The following is a 19,441-nucleotide window of genomic DNA, read 5'->3' as shown; positions in this document are numbered from 1 at the left end:
AATCTATTACCGCCGCGGTCGCAGGGCGACCGCGTTGGTAAAGCGGCAGACGGTCTTTCCGTCCACCATTGTCCCCTCCGCCATCCTAACCAGACGGAGGGGAAAACAAGAGTGGTTGTCGCCCGATATCCTAATGGAGCCCTATGTTGCAAATGAACCCAGTAAGGGTGTTTGACTTCTCAATATAGCAGCTTATCCTGTGCAATGTTTCTTTCAATTACTTTTTCTCAACCATTAGAATTACTTCTTTCAAAAAACAGAAGCATGCACCCTAATTTTCAGTGGAGAATTTTGAGAAACCACCAATCATTTCTTCTTTTTCAAGTGCACTGAATCTCAAACACTTCTTTTTCATAAGTCCTACTTTCAAACTGCCATTTCATGTCCACAACTCATTTGAATACAACCACATCTACCTTCAAGATGCCTAAAGTCTGGATTGTGGGTCATAGCTTTGTTCACTGGAGTGAAAAGTATGCAGAAAACAGAGGTATTCCCAACCTTGATTTACCAAATGTGGATATTATGTGGATTGACCAGAGAGGATTGAGATGTCACCAATTGATACCATTGGTAAAATCCTATATGCATCTACCACACCCTGACCTCATAATTGTGCACTGTGGTGGCAATGACCTGGGCACTTTGACTGGAGTAGGTCTGCAAATGCTTTTAAAGGACACCTTTGGGCAATTGATGTCACTTTTTCCAAAAACTGCCTTGGTATATTCTAATATATGCCAAAGGCAAAAATGGAACTGGAACACAGATTGAGAAAGCAAGGAAACATGTGAATACATCTGTTTCTGCTTTCCTCAGAGACTATGGTATGGGTTCTATATACCACAACACCTTGCATTACAACATGCAAGGCATCTATAGGAGAGATGGTGTATATTTTACAGATGAGGGGAATAGAGTCTTCCTCTGCATCGGTACCTACTTGTAGGTACTTAAATCACCAACATAACACAACAGCTCTTTTCAGAGCTAACCTACCTCTAAGCACTCTAAATTCTTGTTTTACTCTATTTTGTTCACTGTTTTTCCCCGTGGTGCGCTCAGGGTACGCATACCTGTAAACGCCCATGTACGTGGTAAAAATCGCGATGTAATGTACCACGATGTTCATGTATGCATTGCAACGTTCTACATTCTATGAACACCAAACAACTTTTAGTGACATCCCATTTCCAATAAGAGAACATTACACATGCTGCACTGAGCATGCTGTATATTTATATGAATGCACTTGTCACCTCAAATACATTGGCAGCACTAAGTTGCCAGTGTTTAATTGGATATTGCAACACTTGCGTGCAATTATCAACCCAGACTCCAACTATCCAGTTGCTGAGTCCTCATTTATTTTAACCCTCAACACAAGGATGCCCAACGGGTTAAACACCAGTGAGGACCTGCATAACTATATATAGAGGAATCAGCTGCAGGGTCCCCGACAAGAAATAGCTGGGTTATAAGATTGTCATCATGGGTATGATCTCACTGTCTCTTCTGCATGTTGAAATCTTTATAGACCATTGTTTACTGTTTTTTCTGTATCCTAAATGCTGTACTTGAGAATATTCATGGCGTTGTTTTGTACATGTATAACTGATATCATTTGTACTGTATAAATAAGGCACCAACACTTTATGGATTAAGCATTAGCACTTTAACTATACATCTGTGGGTTTATCGTTATAGTACTGTATGCTCCTTTTGCTCAGCCCCACTACTCAATTTTAAACAGTGTTTACAAGGGTATCTTTTATGTCTTCACTTTAAGTACTTATTTTGCACATTCTCAGAATATGGAGCGTTTAGTTGAAGCTTGTTTTTACTTCATATATATAATAAAATTGGATTGTCAAATTTTATTCCATCAAATATCTCAGGTATACTCTATTTGAAATTTAAATATGGTTAGAGATCCACAATTTTGGTGCTATTTGAATTATGGGCACTAGCCATGAAGACAAGTCATTGGGTGCCTAGACGATGTTTTCTATTGTATTTCATTATTTATACAAATTTACACATGGAATATTGATTGTCTCAGTACGTCTGAAGAACTTTTATTTATATTGAAAGATTACCTGGAGTTGTAGTGAAGTATGCACTGGTTTTATTTTCATTTTTTTTATATTTGAAGTATTTTAATCACAAGCAATGCTTAATTATGAAAAAAGGCTTTTTTAAATGCTCTGTATAACAGTATGTTTTCTATTTTCATTCTTACACTAATCTCTACCAATCCCTTGTCGTGATTGGCTGCACTGAGTTTAAATGTAGTGATTTATCACCAGCGCGTCAGGTGATCAAGATCGCTGTGGTGATCGAAACACATCTGGGGCGGACAGTTTTCTGTTTCACTTGGGTGAATACCAAATAAACTATGGAACTTTGAACCCGTGTTTTTTGATGCTTTGGAATAGGTTGGAGGTCCGTACCTGTGGTGCTTCCCTCTCGCTGGCATGAGAGGGACGGACTTTGGTTTGGAGATATATATATATATACATATATATATATCGACTCCATGCTTCCCAAGCGCCTCCTCGAACAAACAGGAACACGGACTCAAGGTACGCTTGTGTCAGATTTTATTTTATTTTATATTATAATAGTGGAACAGTGCATGCATCAGACGCATGTCGGACACGGGGCTGTGTCCTTGCTCACTCTATATATATATATATATATATATATATATATATATATATATATATATATATATATATATATTCATGACATGACCATGTCATGAAAGATGTCATATGTGACGTCATCAGCAGTGCATTGCGGGGGCACTCGTTATAGTTAGCTCAATTAACTAACCTATGTTTTTTTCAGTGACTCTCTAAGGTTTTTTAAATGCTAATTTCTAACTATAATGTTTTTAAAACCTATGTTTTTTTAGTGAATTTCTAAGGTTTTTAAATACTAATTTCTAACTACAATGTCCCTGAAATCTATATTGTTTTTAAGTAATTTAAAAAAAAAGGTGCATACTTTTTGTAGTGGAAAACTAACTGCAATAGTAATCTGTCATAAGTTATGATTTAACAATGTTTAACATTTTATTAGCACTAATTAACATCTAAGTGTGGAAAAAGTGTGATGCAGCAGCTATGACACCTGACCTTGAACAACAGCTTTCACAGTTCGATTCCCGGCTCTGGCGGCACGTTAGCCCACCACTATGTCACTGTGGGCAATACCTTGCTTAATCTTCCATACGCCCGAGCGCCGGGACACCTCTCTGGAGGTAGCTGTATGCTTTACAAATACTGGCATTTTTGTTATTTAAAGAAATATTAGCACATATTTTTTTTTCTTCTGTTCTGAACAAATTTTTTTTATATCTTCTATTTACAATTACGGCAAATAATAGATTTTTTTAATCACGAAAAAGTAAATGACATGGTTAGCCGGGTAACAGTTTTTAAGCTCTCCAATGTATGTACATATTAAGGAGCTTACATGTGTGAGGATTGAAATCGAAACCTTTACTGCTTCACATTTTGTAACTTTTCCCAACACGCCCACTAGTTAAACAGTGAAAACGTGAGCACGTGTCAACTGTAAAACGTAACATCTAAATGGGCGGAGTCGCATGTTCCTTCCATAGAATACTCAATAACCCAAAAGTATATAGACTACACCCGTTGATCGATTAGTTTCCTTTTTGCGAGTTATTTACGTGTGTCCATTCTGTGATGCAGGTTCGTTTTCTAGTGTCGGATTCTTCTTTGTGACATAAAAAAATATTACTGAGTTGTACGTTGTTTGATTATGGCATAGCAGATATTTAAATTACATAGCTATTTGTGATTATTTAAAGATTTGTATTTAGAAAAAAGTGTTATTGATTGTTTTTGTCATTTATATCTAACGTCAGCAGCTTGTATTCAGAAACAGACAAAATAGAGAAAACACTGCTTCTTTTCTCGCTCCTTCGAGCTCATATAGTGTGACTTTATATATTATAATATTGACACTGATAGAGATCGTAGGTCACCCGACCAATAATTTCACCATATAGTTTTCGGGCCCATAAATTTCAATTCAACCTATACATTATTCAGATGACCTACCAATTCTTCTACCAGTAACCCAGGTTCCTACCTATTTATTTCTATTGTACCTGACTTACCAATCCACCGTTGCAGGTACCTAAGATCCACAATGGATCAGGGAGCTAGATGTAAAAGAAAGGCAGGCAAAATACAAACCCAACTTATTTCTATTTCGCATTAAATGATCACAGACAACTGGGAAGTTTTAAGAGTTTATCTAGAAATCAGGTTCGGAAATTAGCAAGTTTACAGTCAAAAGGCAATCAATAATCAAGATAAAAAAAAGAACATAGCCATAGAGGAACAGTGTCAGGGCAACCATTTATCAGTCTACCAGAAAGTAATAACAAATATAATATGCTAAATAGATTTCGAGAATGGGTCACGAACTAGAGTTTTACTGTTTGGGGAATACTTTAAGAGTAAAGGATTGGAAATCCTATACATCTATAGGAGGGGGAAAAAGTGGAACACGCTATAGTTCTAGTATCTTAATGCAAATTCAGATTTCAAGAGAAATTTATATACCACAGTTATGTTTCATAAACAGTATGGAGAGAAAATGTGTTCTAAAAAGGTGGGGAAACATAGGAACATGCTAAGGAAATATACTGTATGACTTTATAATAGGTTGCGGAAAGCATGGAAAATTAACATATGCAAAGAAATGTCTTTATTAAAGCAAAGACAGAAATATAGAAGATGCAGTGAAGAGTTTTCGCACTATATTTACCTAGAAAGGTGTGCAGACCAACCCTGGCCATGGATCAGTCAAGGACAGGAAATACCCCAAGGAAGGACAGTCGTCTATGGGACAGCAGGTGCAGATTGGACACCCCAGGACAGGACAGGAAAACCAGATTAGGATCAAGACAGGACCACCAGGACACGACCAGCACCCGCAGTTTGGAAGCAACGCCTGCGCTCCACCCTCTCTGCAGCTATCAGTCAGAACCAAAATTGGGTTAGCGAACTCCCCAACAAAGTGCTCCGCCAGCACTTAAGGTTTAGTAAAACCTTTAAAGTCTAATGTCAAAATCGGACAGAGTGCTCCGCAGCGCTCTGTATTCAGTCACCTATTGAGTGCGTTGGGTCAGTGACAGGTCAGCTATTCAGACAAGTCGGACAATTTCTCTAGCTGAACCTAGGCTAGATATACTGTTTTCGGGTCAGTGTATCATCCCCCAATGTTGCAAAGTGTCAGAATCCCCAATTTCGATTGGTCCACAAGTAGGATAGGCTAACACACCAATCAGAACAAACTTCTGCAAGCCTAAATTATCATTTTAGGGAACCGCCTAGCAGGTTTGGGGTTCTCACGGAAAGTTTCACAGAATACAATAGAGAATTACAAATGTAGCAAGTGAAGAACATTTCTGCTCCATCCTCCTGGGTCAGAGGTGGCGTTCACAAGAGCATCTTGACTGTGGCTGCCAGCTGGCTGAGTTCCACTGTTCAAGGCTAACTTCTCCCTGGCTGCATGACATGCGCAGAAGGGACCTTCAAAATGGTTCTCGTCTCATTCAGACCCCCCAGTTATCGCGGTACATGAAAAGTAAGCAAAAACAAATTAAAACATAGAAATAAATGAATTTACTACATAACATGATTTTGTACTTTAGGTTTCTCACTGTAAAAATATACTATGCGATTATAGATTAGTGCAACACACAATAACACGAGAGCATCTGCGCAAGCTTCACCATGTGAGTATTTCAGACAGCCATATTAGCGGCAAATACGCATGCGCACATTTTCCCACCACAACAGCGACTACGTCACGTCACGTGAGTGTGACTAACGCATGCGCAGTAGTGAATTCCCAAGCGACAGCCATTTTAACACAAAGATTAATCGTATTGGTAAAACACATAAGCAAGCATCACTAAGATACATGTATACCAAAAATAAAAAAGAAATTAGTAAGACATACAGTTTTGGATTACAGAGTTATACATAAATCGAGGTTCTTGATTTCAGCAAGTCGCGTAATAGCGAAATCTTGCTTCATCAATCCCCTCTTTGATGATATTTACTATCATCACAACTTAATGGAACCAGATGCCAACTTTTCTCACACTTTGTGCAGTTCAATTTCTTCCAACATCCTATTCAATTTCTCTTTCACATCTTTATTAGGGTGAGAATTTTTCACCCTTTTGTATATCTGATTATTCAAGTCCTCCAATTCTAGTTCATCCACACTCCGTTTCACACCTCTCTTATTCACAGTGTATTCCTTTGTGTGTTTGCGACATTTGCAGCAGACAAATATGAGAAAAATGATGAAACCTATCACTCCAATTGGCATCAGTACCTTGAACAATAAACTTTTACCTAAATTAGCAAACCAATGACCTACATTGGAGAGACCATCGACAAGTCTCTTCCAGGCACTGTCAACCTCTAGTGGTTTGAGTTCCTTTTCCAAATTAGTAATGTTTTTCACATATCTTTTGATCTGTACACTTTTGTCCGGTATGTAAGTGCAACAATGTTGCACCTTCAGCATCCGGCAGACTCCGCCCTCTTTTGCTAATAAGGTGTCCAGCGCAAGTCTGTTCTGCAAAACCATTGATCTGATCGCAACCATTTCGGTATTGACCAGCAGGAATCCATGAGCTGTGTCAGTAGACAACACATCCACTATTGTGGATAATTTGCAAATTCTGTGTGTGTTCAGAACCACTCCCACTCCAGGTATCAGTGCACTAAAAATACTACCCATTATTTCACCTACATTTTCTCTTTTACTACGCACTAAGCCATTAGTGTTTTCATTGCTTCCAGCAATTTCTTTCACATGGTATATTTTTGGGAAAACAATGCCAAAGTAGCAGCTTCCATACCAGTGATCCGGCAATTTGAAATAAGCCTTGTTTCCACATATATAATAGATTCCGGGAAACACAGGTTCTGACCCATTTTTGAAACCCCAACCTCCAATTACCTTGTAATTGTGTTCACATTGACTGGAACCAATGAAAATGTTATTATAATAACTAGTCTTCTCGCGATGAAGACAGAGTTTCCCTTTCCTTTCGAAATCCAGCAACAAAGCAGGACCACTCCCACCATTTGAGGTGCTTTCCATGGTTTCAGCCCATTTAGGAGTTTTCTGTCTCTTATCATTTGCCTTTCTTTGGAAACTCTCCCTTCTTTTTTCTGCCATGTTTAAAAACATTTTTTCTTGTTCATGTAATGAACAGGTCAAGTTGTCTCTGTGTGCTTCATTCAAATCTATAGTACCTATAGTCAGGAAGTACTCTCCCATATAACGTGTAACGTCACTTTTAGTATGTACAGGATTCAAGTTTCCACGTATGGGAAGTTCAGAAAATATCACGTCTGAGTTAGAATAGTAGTACTGTAATGGTCCTCTTTTGTAAAATAAGCTTGCTAAAATACTACAGGAAATTCCATAGGTCAAGGGTAGGTGATGGTAAATCATGCCTTCAGCTACAGACGTAGGTAGCTTCATGCAGACATAGCAGTCTTCTATTTCCTTATTTTCTACATAGTGCACTAAAAGATTAGCGAAAACATTTAACTGTGTCTGGTTTTTAACTCCATGATAATGTAGTTCTTCCTCATCTGATGCTTCTAAGTCTCGTTTGGTTTGTCTGAGTGATTTTTCACGTCTTTCTACACTTCGTGTTGTCAGTTCTTCAGTGTCAGTGGTCACAGTCTGAGTAGGGTCAATATTAGTATTTTTGCTCACCATATAAGGAATGAAAACTGTTAGTCCTATCCAAATTATTATCACTATAGCTATGCTACATATACATACTCTGCAGCATGTTTTGCAACAACTGCGTCTAGGCCTTCCATTCACATTTGAATCAGACATTTTCATTCAGAAGAAGATTTCTCAACCCCTCTTTGTAACTCTGCACAGGTAGCTTACCCTGCACAACTTCAGGTTGGTTCGTCTCCCTCTGCAGAATAATCAGCTGTCTGTTCTTCGTCACTTTCGTCAGTAATATCAAGATCTTCAAATTCTTCTAACACTAGATATGTCCATTCAGGATCTTGATATTTTTCGTTCAGTCTTTTTATTCGGTCACTCCGTCTTTTGGAGCTTTCTCCAGCTTGATTGGTAATACGAGGACTTTTCCTTCTTTCTGCAAGTTTTTCTTCTACTGTTTTTATTCTCTGTCTCAGTTTCTTAATATATCCTGGTTCAATATTTTTCTTTTTCTTGAGTCTTTTAGCTGGCACTGTGATTTGGCTTTCTTCTAGTACTCTTTTATTTTCGTTTGTTTGTGGCACTTCTGTCTCTGTCTCTTCCCTTCCTGTCTGACTAGTTCCAGGTCTTGTATCTATTTCTTCTGCCTGGTTACTAAGCTGCAAAAAACAACAAGTGATGGACTGAATGTGGATCAATGTCACACACTCCCCCAGTCAAAAGATCTGGGCCCAAATCCATCGTTTTTTTGCACTCCACACCACCCTGACCGGAATCAAGCATCCGAGTTCCGGACCGGTTTCGAGGTAACACCTCTCTTCATCACCACCCCCTTTATTGTATCGTTTTGTCCACCATAAGCGTGGAAGGGTATGCTCAGACGTGAGTCCCTTGCTCACTGCACCATCAGGATTCAAGCAAGCCGGGCCGAAGACGGCTGTGATGCCAGAAACCGGTCCCCGGAAGCTTGTTTCCTTTCTGGTAAAGAATTGGCTTGGTAGTTTGGTCTGCCCTGTTCCCATGATGCACTGGGCCAGGGACAGACTAATTTGCATATAGCCAGGTTCTGAACTGGGATGGTGCAGTGAGCTAAAAAACGGTGATGGATCAAGCCCTGATCTGTTGACTGGGTAGGAGTGTTCTGCTTAATTCAGATACTCTGTCCATCACCACCCCCTTTACTGTATGGTTACTAAGCTGGCCTGGTTCAGGGAAATTTTTGTTTTGGCTTTCGAATGTCTCTATTTCTGAGTCCTGAACACGTTCTTCTATTTCTATCTGATCCTGTTCAAGCACTTCGATCTCTTGATTTTCTTCTGCTCGAACTTTTGTACTAGTTCTAGTCTGTCCCTTTTCAGTTTCAGGAGTTTGTGGAGGTGTGTCAATCACCTGTTCTGTCCCTGTCTGACCTTCCTCTTTTTCCTCAGATTTGACGTGAATCTCAATGATCTGAGGGTCTTCGCCTGTGCCTATCTCTTCCTCTCTATTCCACTCTCTATCTTCTTGGGTTCGCTGTCTTGTTCTGATTGGGTCTTCGGTCAGGTCGATTATGGGTATCCAATCATCTTGACTGGTGCTCGGTTGTTCGTCATCAGCTACTTCAGGACCAACGTCTGCAGACCCCTCAGCTGGACAACCTTCAGCGCCCTTTTTCTCGTCTGGAATCACCTTCTGTGTATGGCTGGCATGGATCCACTTGGGAACACCTGCACACTTCACCGCTGTCGTGGTCACCAGTATTATTTGGCGTTTCCCTCCCCACCTCGGTGCAAGGCAACTCGAACGAGTATGTTTCTTTATTCTGACCCAATCGCCAGGGACCAATTTGTGGACTGGAGTCGTTGGATTGGCGACGGCGTCTTCTCCAATCTGGCGAGAGATAGAACGCACTTGGTCACCCAGTTGCTTGCAGTACTCAAGTACCAAATCATCAGAAATGTTTAACAGTTTGTATCCTGGTACCCAGGCTTGTCTCATCACTCTTCCCATCAGGATTTCATGAGGACTCAGGCCTGTTTTTTGGTCTGGAATACTTCTGAGTCCCATCAGAACAAGAGGCAAGGCATTTATCCAGTTCATGCCCGTAGAATCACACATTTTTGCTAATCTCGATTTTATAGTGCCGTTTATTTGCTCTACTACTCCAGAAGCCTCTGGATGATATGCACAGTGCAGTTTTTGTGTGATTGCGAATGCTTTACAGAGCTGATCGATTACTTCATTCTGAAAATGTTTTCCTCTATCTGATTCATTAGTGACTGGAACCCCGAACCTAGGTATCAATTCTCGTAGTAACAATTTGGCTACTGTTATGGCGTCACTCTGTTTGGTAGGGTAGGCTTCCACCCATTTTGAAAACAGGCAGACAATGACAAGGACATATCTTTTTCCCTCACAACGAGGCATGGTGATGAAGTCAATTTGTATCCTCACAAAGGGACCCCCTGATTTTCCAATTTTCCCCAGTTCAACTACTGTCCTTTTGCCAGCGTTGAACTGCTGACAGGTCAAGCACCTCTGGCAGAGTGATCCTGCTACTTTCCTAAACTTCGGATTGTACCATGTTTGTTGGAAAACCAGAGCCATGGCATCCCTACCAGTGTGTGTGAATCTCCATGTATCAGTCTGGCCATAGAAGCAAGCAGATGCCTAGGCAACACAGGCATACCATTTGGGCCCACAATGACACCATCCTCACTTCTTGGTCAACAACCAAGTTTCCTCCACTTCTCTTTCTCTTCCAATCGCACAGCATGCTGCCACTCTCTCACCTCATCCCATGTAGGCACCTCTTCAAACACCATAAGTTGGCAGCTGTTTCCAGGTCCTCCCAGTTTAACAATTACAGACATGCGATTTATTGCACAATGTCTGGCCACTTCATCAGCAAAATTATTTCCCAATGATACATGGTCAAGGCCCCTTTTATGAGCAGCACATTTGACCACTGCCAATTCTTTTGGTAACTGGATGGCCTCCAGTAAATCTTGTACAACTTTCCCATTTCGAATGGGTGTACCTGATGAAGTCAAAAATTCCCTTTGTAGCCACAACTGGCCAAAGTCATGCACAACCCCATAACAGTACTGACTATCAGTATATACTGTTATTCTTTTGTTTTTCCCAATTTTGCAAGCTCTTATCAACCCAATCAATTCGGCTACTTGTGCAGACTTTATTCCATATAAACAGGATGCTTCTTTAATGCTGTTTAAAGTGACTACAGCATAGGCAGCACTTAGGCCCACTAGTTCGTGTCGTAGACATGAGCCATCTACATACAGCTCTTCATCGTTAACAGGCAAAGGAGTTTCTTTAATGTCTGGGCGTGGTTTAGTACTGAATTCTGTCAGGTCAATGCAATCATGCTCGTTCTCTCCCTCGTCTTCTACAACCATTGAGTCAGGGAGTAAGGTGGCTGGATTCAGGATATTACACCTAGCAATGACTACATTTGCAGCACCCACGAGAATCCTCTCGTATTTAGACAGCCGACTAGGGGTGAGATACTGAGTTTTCGTTCGGGTCAACAAAATCGCAACTGCATGTGGAACATACACAGTTACAGGATGTCCCATTACAATGGATTCACTCTGTTCTAAACTCATGCAGGTTGCAGCTATTGCTTTCAGACATCCGGGTAATCCAGCAGCTACTGGATCCAAAGTGGCAGAGAAATATGCCACTGGACGTCTAGTCAAACCATGCTCCTGAGTTAAAACTGACAATGCACGGTGGTCACGTGTGTCACAGAACAGTGCAAACTCCTTAGACTAGTCAGGCATCCCTAAAGCAGGGGCTGTACACAGGCAGTCTCGTAATTTAGTGAATGCTGTTAAGCTTTCATCATCCCATTCAACTGGGTCCTTTGCTCCTTTCTTGGTCATTTTTATCAAAGGCTTTGCCAGGACTGCGAATCCCACAATCCATTGCCTGCAGTAACCTACAACCCCAAGGAACATTCTGATCTCTTTCTGAGTATGGGGTAACTGCATCTTTTGAATTATTCTGACTCTCTCTGAAGTGACTTTTCTGATGCCTTTTTCTATCTGGTGCCCCAGATATTTCACTGACTTTCAACAGAACTGCAATTTTTCAGGGGCCACTTTATGTCCCTTTTCACCTAGGTGATTCGGCAAGGCAATGGTGTCAATCACACAATCTCTATGACTTTTAGATGCCACCAAAAGGTCGTCTATATATTGCACCAAAACAGACTTTCCAGGTAAGACTAAGGATTCGAGGCACTTTTTCAGGATCTGATTAAAGATAGAGGGGCTTTCTGTGTACCCCTGGGGGACACGATTCCAAACATACACGTGACTGTCGAAAGCAAATGAGAAAAGAAATTTGCTGTCTGGATGCAATGGGATTGAAAAGAATGCATGACATAGGTCTATCACAGTGAACCACTCAGCATCCCAGGGAATCTGATACAAGATCACTGCTGGGTTCGGGACAATGGGACAGCAAGGAACCACAATTTTGTTTACCTTTCTCAGGTCCTGCCCTACTCTGTACTTGCCACTAGGTTTCTTGATTCCAATTATCGGTGAGTTACACGGACTACTCATTACTTCTTGTATGATGCCTGCTTCTAGCAATTTTTGTATTTCAATCGTAACTCCTGCTCTCACTTCGGCACTCATTTTATATGGCTTGGTATTGGGGTAAACTGCATTTTCTTTCATGGCTATTTGTATGGGGTCTACATTTGCCATCAATCCTACATCCTTTCCAGTAAAGTCCCATACTTCTGATTTCACTGTCTTTTGAAGTTCTTCGGGTAAGTCTTGTACAGTCATTCGTTTAATTTCTGAGTCAGGTCTGATTAACATTAATTTATATATGCCATCCTCATCTGGGGTTTGAATTTCGACGCCTTTTGGTGTGCAAAAGATGGTGCAGTTCATTTTGCACAACAAATCACGTCCCAGTAAGTTTACTGGACTGGTATCACACACTACAAATCTATGCATTTCTTTAAAATTCCCTATTGTGATCTCCATGGGCTCGGTAACTGGGGTACTAATCAATTGATTAGACACACCCACTACTTGGATTGCTTCTCCCGAGAGGGGTAGGTTTGGAACGTCCGCTGTTCTCACAGTAGAACGGGTAGCACCAGTGTCCAATAGAAAGGTGACATCATTTCCATCAACCTTTCCTTCAATGTATGGCCCTGACTGGTCTACCGGCAAGGAGGCGCAAAGAACACACTCCTTGTCCTCCCCTCTCAGGCCCCCTCAGTATTGATCGTCACAGAAAAAGGTATCATTCAACAAAAACTGCGAAGTTGCTGCATTTCTATTTTCATCGCCTCCCCAGATCTCTATGTCATCACCCTGAGGTTATTTTCCCTTATAGTTTGGCTTTGGCGCTCGGGGCAATTGACTTGCCTTTACCTGATGCTGAGTCTTTCTTGGTTTTTCATTCTGCGTCTGTGGAGTCAAATCAGGGGTTTGGGTATTATCATGCTGTAAATATGGACACTCGTCTCTCCAGTGCCCGATTTCTCCGCACTGGTGACAGGGAAATTTCTTTTTAGCTTCTTCTCTGCTCATTTTTACCTTGGGCTTCCCTCCACCCCCAGCTCCTGGATTTTGGGTATTCTTATTCATTTTACTTAATTGCTTTTCCTGCTGCTCAGCTAATTTTACTTATGCCCACATCACCTTCTCCTTCAAAGCCTTTCGTTTGTCTGCCATCTCGTCCTCGCAATACTTTGCGTATCGCAAAACTTCATCTATTTTCTTGGACTGCCAACAGATTTTATTGTCTTTGATCCACTGGCAAATTTCAGGTCTTAAACCATTTACAAACCTGTAAATGAAGTGGGTCATGTCCTTCATCTCGATGTTATCTATACCACTGTACGTTTTAAACACCTGTAACAGTCTTTCATAAAAGGAGTGCACAGTCTCATCCCTTTCCTGCGTGGTTCTATCTATCTTTGTCCAATCAGTTTCCTTCGCAGGCACCTTTTGCTTTAGGTGTAAAATCACCTGATCATATTTTTTCATTACTTCATCAGAGGGTGCTCCTGTGTTAGGATCCCTCGTGTATTCCTCAATAGGCCAAGCTATGGCGATCTTACACTCGGTCCATAGATCTACAGGAACCACTATATCAAAGAATCCATCCAAATCTTTCCACAGGCATTTCTGTACCTTTACAAACCTTTCCACCTGCCGGTACCAGTCCACAGGTTTCTCTCTTAATTTTGGGAAATCATTTGTAAAGGACACAATATCCTGTCTGGACCATGGAACATGCACGTATTTTCCACCTGGTACTTCCCGCATAGGACATAACTGTTCTGGTTTATCAGCTTCTTTTAGAACAAACTGAAGAGTCACTTGTTTGGATCTAGCCTCATCTTTCTTTTTGGCCCACCTGGCTTTCCATCTGTCCACATCTCCCCATTTCTGTAATACTGTCAATAATTCTTTGACCTGTGCCTTCTTCCCTGACATGTTCAGGTTTTCCAGATCCTTGTCTGAGAAATCTGCTCTGTACGGTGTTTGCAAAGGTTTTGATTTCGAGATATCTATTCCCATACTAGCTGCAGTGTCAGTTAGTTTTTCATGGAGTACTCTGGCATTTCGAGTAAGGCTCTTGCAGATAAACAACAGCTCTTCTTCCGAGTAGGTATTTAATCGGTCTAATCCTACATTTCCTGCCATAAGTTCTTCTATTTCTACTCTCAGTTTGTAGAGATCTAGAGGTTTCGACTGAAGAGTTTGTTTTTCTAATTCTCAACTCCATCTCTCAATTTCTTCAGGAGTTACTACCGTGACGCTCTTAGTACCTGAAGCTGATTCCATTTGAATCTCCCTCGTATTGAAAGGATTATGTCTTTTCTGCATCCTTTTTCCTGTTTCCCTAATGGGCAGATCAATTAGCGAGACTTCAGACTCACACTCACTTGTTAAGTCATCTACAATTAAGGGCTCTGATCTCGGTTGGGCTACAACTGGGGTAATAACTGGAGTTCTTGGACTTCCCTGTCGGTCCCCATACAATGGAACCACTGGTCCAATAGTAACCGGGATTGTTAAGGACTCAGGACTTGCATTTAACTGGGAAATCTTCTGAATTATCTCGGCTCTCTGTTTAGCTAGTGCCTCTCGTTCTCTGTCCTCCAATATCCTTTCGACTGAATTGTCATGTAATACTTGTGGGGTTAAAGTTGGAGCACAACTCGGGGCAGTGGGATGTGTCTCTCTGGGTCCTTCACCATAACTAGGTCTTGGGTGCAAAGTACCTGTGCCTAGGGATCTTGGTTCTTCCTCATATAGAGGGTTTAGGAACGGCATTCCTGAACTGGATGGTCTTGCCTCACCTTCGTAGGGAGATCTGGGAAAAAAGTCTATTTCGCGTGTGTATCTCGTTTCCCCACCAGCGGGTATTCTAGGATAACTATCTCTTGCATCTATGGGTCCTAAACTCTCGGTACAGGGAGGTATTTGACAACTCCCTCCTACACTTGCGGATCTGGCCTCTTCTTGGGGCGGAGGTCTTCGAGAATTATCCCCTTCACTAGAAGGTCGGTGTCCTTCATTATAAGGAGGAGGACTTCTCATAAACATGTCATCTAACAACTCATCATCCGACTCTCCAATGGGCACCCAGTGTTTGCATTTTTCTGTTCTCTTCTCTCCTGCAGGAGGACCACCCACTGGCATCATTGGAAACAGCCCTTCCACAATCATATTCTGTCTCCACTGTTTCATCTTTTTGTCACGGGTCTCTTGTTTCAGTTTCGGATAAAATTTAGTTAACCCTTTATCCATCCGGGGATTATCCCTTTCAAAAGCTTCGATTTCCCATTCCTCGAGTGCTTCGTACTGCGTTAGTCTAGGTCGGGATGTAAATCATTCATTCGGGTTCTCAAATTAAATAAAATTCTGCCATTGAATGTACCCTCTAACGGAAAAGCCATAATTCCGTCATCCTTGGTGTATTCCGCCCAATTTTCTAACCATACACACGAGTGATACCCTTTATCAAACATCATGAAAGATGCGGGAGTATTAGGCGGCGGAATGACAACACCTTCTCTGGTTTTAATCGGTTTGTCCTTTTTGAAATAATTTTTCACCTTATTTACAAGGGATATTTTCCTCTTATTTCCGTACATGATGTCGGTTTTATGCCCTTTCCACTGATCGTTCTCAAACCCTAAATATCGTGGATCAGGTCTAGTATGCGGTCTATACGAGTGCCACATAGGATTTCTGCGAGCGACTTTGTTTACAAATCACTTCCAATCCAAGTGCGTCTTTTATTTTTCGTGCGACCAATGAAATGCACAAATTCAAATAATCTCGACCAATGGGTGCGCGGCTTTTCGCGAGACAGGTTCTCGCGCTTCGGCACACACCCCTCCTTTACAATTTTGGCTCCGCTACACACCCGCAGCGTCTACCAATCCCAGCGCGGCACAGAGTGACGTCAGAGCAGCTCCGCAACTGACTCCCTCCTTCACAAGGTAACGGTAACTTAATTTCTCCCTAAAGTGCTTGTGCTTGGTTATTTAACAACGAATACACATTCGCCACTGTACTCAAGTGTCTAGACAGGAAAGATTTGTTTCACTGCAAGTAAACTCCTTCTGTCTACTTTTCACACGCTACGGACAGATCTCTTCTGCCTACCCTTCACTCAAGCATTAGGGAACCTGCTACTTCTTTCGACTCATCCACTTCTTATTGGGATATATTCTAAGCCCAAAGTTTCACCAGCGAACCCTTTTGCTATCTCCCAAGCTCCGACGAACCTGCTACTCCTTCCGCTGTGACCCTTACTAGGTTATATCACGATAGAAGTTTTGCCAGTGATCTCGTAGCTATCATTTATTCAAACATACATTCAGAAAAAAACCCTGGTTAGTGCTTCCAGTTCTGCCTAACCTGCACCAACTTTCCTGGAGTCAGTGACCCCAAAACAAGTGGATTCTTTTCACCACTCGCTATTTAATTCCCCGGGGATTCCAGTCAACATAAAACGCTTAACTTACAAATGTGTTAATACATATATCAGTACAATAATAGGAAAAACAATTTAAAACATTTCATAATTTTTCAAAGCAAACATTTTACGTGAGTGATCAATTCATGCACATTGTTTTACTTCCATAGCAGCATAAACACAACCAGAAAACATTTTAGCAGCATCCAACTTATCTAGATTAACTAGTCCTTCCTAACTTTAACTAGTCCCTAACCATCCTCTCTGCTACCAGAAAATTACTGATAGAGATCGTAGGTCACCCGACCAATAATTTCACCATATAGTTTTCGGGCCCATAAATTTCAATTCAACCTATACATTAATCAGATGACCTACCAATTCTTCTACCAGTAACCCAGGTTCCTACCTATTTATTTCTATTGTACCTGACTTACCAATCCACCGTTGCAGGTACCTAAGATCCACAATGGATCAGGGAGCTAGCTGTAAAAGAAAGGCAGGCAAAATACAAACCCAACCTATTTCTATTTTGCATTAAATTATCACAGACAACTGGGAAGTTTTAAGAGTTTATCTAGAAATCAGGTTCGGAAATTAGCAAGTTTACAGTCAAAAGGCAATCAATAATCAAGATAACAAAAAGAACATAGCCATAGAGGAACAGTGTCAGGGCAACCATTTATGAGTCTACCAGAAAGTAATAACAAATATAATATGCTAAATAGATTTCGAGAATGGGTCACGAACTAGAGTTTTACTGTTTGGAGAATACTTTAAGAGTAAAGGATTGGAAATCCTATACATCTATAGGAGGGGGAAAAAGTGGAACACGCTATAGTTCTAGTATCTTAATGCAAATTCAGATTTCAAGAGAAATTTATATACCACAGTTATGTTTCATAAACAGTATGGAGAGAAAATGTGTTCTAAAAAGGTGGGGAAACATAGGAACATGCTAAGGAAATATACTGTATGACTTTATAATAGGTTGCGGAAAGCATGGAAAATTAACATATGCAAAGAAATGTCTTTATTAAAGCAAAGACAGAAATATAGAAGATCCAGTGAAGAGTTTTCGCACTATATTTACCTAGAAAGGTGTGCAGACCAACCCTGGACACGGATCAGTCAAGGACAGGAAATACCCCAAGGAAGGACAGTCATCTATGGGACAGCAGGTGCAGATTGGACACCCCAGGACAGGACAGGAAACCAGATTAGGATCAGGACAGGACCACCAGGACACGACCAGCACCCGCAGTTTGGAAGCAACGCCTGCGCTCCACCCTCTCTGCAGCTATCAGTCAGAATCCCGATTGGGTTAGCGAACTCCCCAGCAAAGTGCTCCGCCAGCACTTAAGGTTTAGTAAAACCTTTAAAGTCTAATGTCAAATTCGGACAGAGTGCTCCGCAGCGCTCTGTATTCAGTCACCTATTGAGTGCGTTGGGTCAGTGACAGGTCAGCTATTCAGACAAGTCGGACAATTTCTCTAGCTGAACCTAGGCTAGATATACTCTTTTCGGGTCAGTGTACCACCCCCCAATGTTGCAAAGTGTCAGAATCCCCAATTTCGATTGGTCCACATGTAGGATAGGCTAACACACCAATCAGACAAACTTCTGCAAGCCTAAATTATCATTTTAGGGAACCGCCTAGTAGGTTTGGGGTTCTCACGGAAAGTTTCACAGAATACAATAGAGAATTACAAATGTAGCAAGTGAAGAACATTTCTGCTCCATCCTTCTGGGTCAGAGGTGGCGTTCACAAGAGCATCTTGACTGTGGCTGCCAGCTGGCTGAGTTCCACTGTTCAAGGCTAACTTCTCCCTGGCTGCGTGACATGCGCAGAAGGGACCTTCAAAATGGTTCTCGTCTCATTCAGACCCCCCAGTTATCGCGGGACATGAAAAGTACGCGAAAACAAATTAAAACATAGAAATAAATGAATTTACTACATAACATGATTTTGTACTTTAGGTTTCTCACTGTAAAAATATACTATGCGATTATAGATTAGTGCAACACACAATAACACGAGAGCATCTGCGCAAGCTTCACCATGTGAGTATTTCAGACAGCCATATTAGCGGCAAATACGCATGAGCACATTTTCCCACCACAACAGCGACTACGTCACGTCACGTGAGTGTGACTAACGCATGCGCAGTAGTAAATTCCCAAGCGACAGCCATTTTACCACAAGGATTAATCGTATTAGTAAAACACATAAGCAAGCATCACTAAGATACATGTACACCCAAAAATAAAAGAAATTAGTAAGACATACAGTTTTGGATTACAGAGTTATACATAAATCGAGGTTCTTGATTTCAGCAAGTTGCGTAATGTGCAAAATCTTGCTCCATCAACACTATACTTGACCTCAGAGGTGTTGGTGACCCGTGGGCGTGAAGACTAAAGATTTATATGTAACATCAGCAGCTTCTGGTTCTTACTACCTGTGTGTGCACCCTACACACTGATTGCCGCAATATAGTGTATTGTTTTACCAATGGATTTCCAGAGACAACACAACCTTGCTGCAATACCGCGCACCGTTGTTCTGCGGACGTGATTTCCACAGCCTATGAGAGGAGTATCCCCTATGAAGTTGAAGAACAGACGTATCTGGAGGGCAGGTTTTTGGCAAGAAGGAGGGTATTCATCCTTTTGTTTAAAACCCCTCACTCACCAACCT

The sequence above is a fragment of the Lissotriton helveticus genome, chromosome 4_1 (assembly GCF_964261635.1).
Source record: "Lissotriton helveticus chromosome 4_1, aLisHel1.1, whole genome shotgun sequence".
Taxonomy (NCBI): domain Eukaryota; kingdom Metazoa; phylum Chordata; class Amphibia; order Caudata; family Salamandridae; genus Lissotriton; species Lissotriton helveticus.
The sequence above is the reverse complement of the archived record's forward strand: the minus strand, read 5'-3'. Positions refer to the sequence as shown.